The sequence below is a fragment of the Silene latifolia genome, chromosome 11, assembly GCF_048544455.1.
Source record: "Silene latifolia isolate original U9 population chromosome 11, ASM4854445v1, whole genome shotgun sequence".
Lineage (NCBI taxonomy): Eukaryota > Viridiplantae > Streptophyta > Magnoliopsida > Caryophyllales > Caryophyllaceae > Silene > Silene latifolia.
Window position 1 is genome coordinate 107,767,513 of NC_133536.1, and position 5,641 is coordinate 107,773,153.

General features: G+C 38.6%; 1 non-coding gene across 1 annotated transcript; it reads left to right on the forward strand.

The window, feature by feature from the left end:
- The first annotated feature begins 1,706 nt into the window (after positions 1–1,706).
- LOC141616629 (small nucleolar RNA R71) lies at positions 1,707–1,813 on the forward strand. Its single transcript, XR_012530963.1, has one exon. It is a non-coding gene; the product is annotated as a small nucleolar RNA R71 (small nucleolar RNA).
- The last annotated feature ends 3,828 nt before the right edge of the window (positions 1,814–5,641 follow it).

Consider the following 5,641-nt stretch of genomic DNA (forward strand, 5'->3'; position numbering starts at 1 on the left):
ATAAAACATGGCTCGTGCAATCGGGGAGCTCTCATGGTCTTTTCAAGGTTGAAAGTGATGGTTTCATCTCCCACTTCAAGGTTGAGTTCTCCATGCTTCACATCGATCACCGCTCCCGCGATGTGCAAGAAAGGTCTTACTAAGATAATAGGAATGTTGGAGTCTTCTTCCATGTCAACAATAACAAAATCCACCGGGATGAAGAATTTTCCAATTCTCACGGGAACATTTTCCCATACCCCTAAAGGTGTCTTTGTTGATCTATCCGCCATTTGGAGCGTGATGTTGGTACATTTGAGTTCTCCCATTCCTAGCCTCTTGCTAACCGAATATGGCATGACACTAACACTTGCCCCAAGGTCACATAGAGCTTTATTGATTGTAGTGTCACCAATAGTGCATGGAATGGAGAAGCTTCCCGGATCCTTAAGTTTTGGAGGTGAACTCCCTTGAAGGATGGCACTACTCGCCTTAGTGAAGGCAATAGTCTCAAGTTTCCGGATTGATTTCTTCTTCGTAAGGATGTCCTTCATGTACTTTGCATAGGCCGGAACGTGATTGATCAATTCCGTGAAAGGAATCGAGACTTCTAAATTCTTCACAATTTCCATGAATTTTCCAAGTTGGTCATCAAACTTAGGCTTAGCTTGATGACTCGGGAATAGAAGTCTAATCACAATGGGCTCCTTCTCTTTGGCCTTTTCTTCACTTTTCTTTGAAACTTCTTGATTGGTGGGTTATTCTTCCCTGGAGTTTTGCACAACTCTTTCCTTGTCACTAGCTTCCATAACTTCATCCTCAACTTGCTTATTTGGTCCTTCATATCTCGTACCACTCCTCAAGTGAATGGCACTAACCGTTTCATGTCTTGGGGGATTACTTTGAGGTGGTAATTGCCCCTTTTGTCTTTGAGAGTTTGAAGATGCTAGTTGGGTCATTTGAGTTTCCAACATTTTTGTGTGGGCTAGGATGTTGTTGATGGTGATGTCTTTTGCTTGGCTATGTTTTTGCATTTGAGTGAAAAATTCTTGTTGATTCTTTTGCATTTGGAGGACCGCTTTTTGAACATCAAAACCTTGGTCATTTTGTTGATTGTATGAAGTTTGATTTTGATAACCTTGGTTTTGGTTGAAAAAGGGTCTTTGATTTTGGTTTCTCATGGGAGGTGGGGTATATGTTGGTTGAGGGTTTTGAACATTTTGGCTTTTGTATGAGAGATTTGGGTGGAATTTGGTGTTTTCATTGTAATAGTTGGATAAGGGGTACCACTTTTGTATGCTTGAAAAGCATTCACTTGCTCATTTGTTCCCCTACATTCACTTTGGTCATGTCCCAAAGTTCCATAATTCTCACATATCCCACTTGGGATTGATGAAGATGCCACCATGGCATTACCATGATGCTTTGGTGATTTTGAGGCTTCTTCAAGCTTAGCCATAGCCTTCTCAAACTTTAAGTTGATGGTATCAATATGAGCACTAAATTGATCACCCAATTGAGTAATAGAGTCCACTTCATGCTTTCCTCCTCTAGTAGCCTTGTGAGGTCTACTATATTGCGAATTATGGACCGCCATTTCCTCAATCTTGTTCCAAGTTTGATTATCGTCAACTTCGGTGAACATACCATTTGATCCCATGTTGAGAATGTTTCTTGAGTCTTCATAAAGACCATTCCAAAAGTGTTGTACCAAGAACCACTCGCTAAGTCCATGATGAGGACATGAGCGACAAATTCCTTTGAATCGCTCCCAAGCTTCATACAAAGATTCTTCGTCCCTTTGGTTAAAACCCGTAATTTGAGCTCTTAGCATATTAGTCTTTTCCGGAGGGTAGAATTTTTTGTAGAAAGCTAGAGCCAACTTCTTCCAAGAGTCAATTCCAAGAGTAGCCTTATCAAGGCTCTTCAACCATTGTTTTGCGGTGCCAATTAGAGAAAAAGGAAATAAGACCCATCGAATTTGGTCTTGAGTCACTCCGGTTTGTGAAATTGCATCACAATAGTCACAAAAACTTTCCATGTGGGAATGAGGGTCTTCACTAGGCATCCCCCCAAATTGGCTTCTTTCGACTAATTGGATAAATACGGATTTTTCAATGAAATTTCCGGTTAAGTGTTGTGGTGTGGGAGTACCATTAGGTAGGTTCTCCTCGGTTGGTACGGAATGTGATGAAAACTTAGGCATTGTGGGTTGATTGTGTGATTGATTTTGTGTTGGGTTCTCCTCACCTTCTCTTGCAAAAGAGTTGATGAACTCAATAGTGTTTGGTTGAATATCTACAACCTCACCAATACCTCTCAAAGTATTTCTAGCAAGTCTTCTATTGGTTGTCAAAGTCCTTTCAATTTCGTGATCAATGGGTAACAAGTTACCTTGTGATCTTCTAGACATGCAAAATATCAAACAACTTGAAAACAATTAGAACAAACCTTGAGGAGTTTTACTTCCCCAAGGCAAAGAAAGACACAACTAATAACAATCAAAGAAAATCAAATCAAGTTAACACCGTCCCCGGCAACGGCGCCATTTTTGGTCAGTCCGCTTTTTGAGCTTAGATTTCGGTTACTTGTCGTTAAGAGCACCTAGACCAAAACAATATTTATAACTTCAAAAACAACTCTACTATTAGTAAAGAGGCAAGTAAAGGTCGGATCCCAAGGGACGGGTATTGATGTAGGATTTTCAATTGCAAGTAGTGGTGTCTAGGGGTGTCACAATTTGGGTTGAGATAAGAAGATCACTAAACTAAATAACGATAAAAGTAAACAAGCAAGATGACTAAAATGAGATGTAAACAATTGATTAAAAGCATTAGGGTGTCATGGGTTCATAGGGGATTCATGGGAATTGATCATACAAACATATTCTCAAATTATAATCAAGCAATTATTGTTGTGATAGGATCGAGTTGGTTTATATCTTACAATCCTAGGAAGGTTTGGGTACCGGAGCCGAATCGATTAGATTGTACAACACCTACAAGTCGACTTAATCCTCCCCACTCAACTATATGCATGGTCTAATGAGACTCGAGTTGGTTTATGTCTTACAAGTCTCATTGAAAAGGTAAGTGATGGGTAAAAAATGCAAGGATTCATAGGCTCGCATTTCATCAAACATAACATGTGCATAAGTTGAGATCACAACAAGCAAGCAAATAAATTATGAAAACATATTAAATTAAGCATGAATCATCCCCCATGTTGGTTTCCCCTAATTACCCATTAACCCTAGTTAAGGAAACTACTCACTCATTATCAAGTTTAACATGTTAACAAGGTTGTCAATAATATTAACAAAGCAAAACATGATGAATAAATGAAAATGATTAACAATAATTAAAAAGGGATTAAGAGAATTATACCTAATGATGATTCCAAAATAATAATGCAAAGAATAATAGAAGTACTTGATGATTGATGGAAGGTTGTCAATCTCCCAATAAACCCAAATAATCTTCAATTACCCAAAATAAAAGATGAACAAAAGAGAAATTAAGGAAATGAGATTTGTATTAATATTTGATTAGAAGTTGATTACAAGATTAAAGAGAGATTAGAATAATATAAACTACACTAAAGATTGATAAGAAGAACATGATAATCTAATTAGACTAATGGGGTATTTATAGTGGGGATTAGGTGCACAAATTAGGGTTACTAAGGGCTTAAATGACGATTAAGTCCTTGAGGAATCGCTCCTCTCAAGAAAAGATGCGGGTCTCCTTTTAGCTAGTCTTTCAAAAATATGCGCATCTTCAATGGAAGGAAGAACAGGACGTGTCCCTCTGGAGTACAATCCGAGCGTCCAAGGGTCGGGACGGGCGGATTGGGGAGCTTTTGGACGGGCGTCCTGGTGGTAAGGACGAGCGTCCTGGGGAGCTGCTGGACGGACGTCCCGAGGGGTGGGACGAGCGGATCCTGGCTCAGCTTCCTTTTCTTCTTTTCTTCCTTTATTCTTCCAACAATCCTCCGGGATTTTGTCGGGGATGCAAGGATCTTCTTCATCATTGCCCATCTACTACATTATGTACAAAGGCCTTCTAGTCTTGTCTTCTCTTTGATGCTTGGTCATTAGATTCGATCAATTTAGCTCTATTTTGCCATGAAAGTGCAAGGTTTGCACTCCTCTCCTACCAAGGAAACAAAACCTCAAAGAATATGCAAAACAAAGGACTAAAGATAGTAAATGACCCAAATATGCACTAAAAAGCATAGGAACGAGGCTAATTCGGGGACTAAATATGCTCAAATATTGATCACATCAAATAGCTATGTATTTTTATTATTATTTGAAACTCCGGATTTTCTTCAAAACGGTGCCATTCGGAAAGGCGTTCCAACAAGACGGTGTTCTAGGGAGGCGTGCCACTTGAAGATTCAAGGGACCAAAGAAGTTGGTTTTCGAATTTGTAATAGATTATTTAATTTTCTATTTTATGAAGGCCATACTAGGAATTTATTATTGCTTTGCATTTCTTTTAATATGTTGCATGCATTGCCAAATCGCCATAACAACACATGCATATCATATCGAATCTTCGACCGTGTCAATTATAATTATCAATAATTCGACTTTTAGCTCACTTAAAATTGATAGATAATAAATTGACAAGACCTTTACTTTTAAAAGATCGAGACTTAGCCTTACCAAATATTAGGAGCCCATGAATCTAAATTTCATAAGGAGTACAATACGATTTTTCGGGGTGCTTCTATTGACGTTGGGTAAGTGGGGTAATAAGTAGTTATTACACTTCGAAAATTTGGTTGATCTCAACGAAGGTATTTTGCGACCGTAGCCGCAAAAGGTTCGGGCTAAAGATGAACTTAACGTAAATTCATCGACCGAGAGTTCTAATTCTAGAATCGGTTAAGAGGGTTAACCCAGCAAGTTATATTAGTAAAGATGTAGAGGGCCCGTAGGCTCACATCCAAGTTAATATGAATTTTGGATCTCGGAATCATTTATTATAGTTGGGTAAAGGTCACTATATAAATGCTATACTTGTATTAATATTTACGAGTATTATAACGATAAATGTTAAATGTTTCCTTCATCTCCGTTTTTGTAGTTATTTTTTCCGCAATGGATTCATCTAATACTCTTACACCGATCACCATTAATTCATGGCTCTAATCATTTAAAGAAAAATGCTCCTTGTATGACAATGACCCGACTAGAGAACTACGCTTTGGCATTGGTGAGGATGGAAATCTTTGCTACCTTACCACTTCCACACCTCCCACTCCCATATTCATGCCCACCTCCTTGGTAAGAGAATCCTGTGAAGAGAATCTCACAAATTCTAAGGCATCCTTGTTTGTAGAAGCAAGGAGAAATATCATTTTGAGTGGGAGTTCTAGCAAGAATGTACTTGCAACTAAAAGGAATAATGGTATTAATAAAGGAAAGTCAAAGAAGAGTAAGAAACCCAAACCCGATAGTGAATTGGAAGTAGAGTGTGAGACTACCACAACCAAAACCAAGAAGGGTGCCCAATCTTACGATGAATGTCATTATTGTAATGTCATGGGCCATTGGAAGCGAAATTGCCCCAAGTATTTGGAAGATATCAATGTTGGACTTGTCGCTCCACTTGGTAATATTTCTTCCGAAATCTCTATTGTTGATATAAAT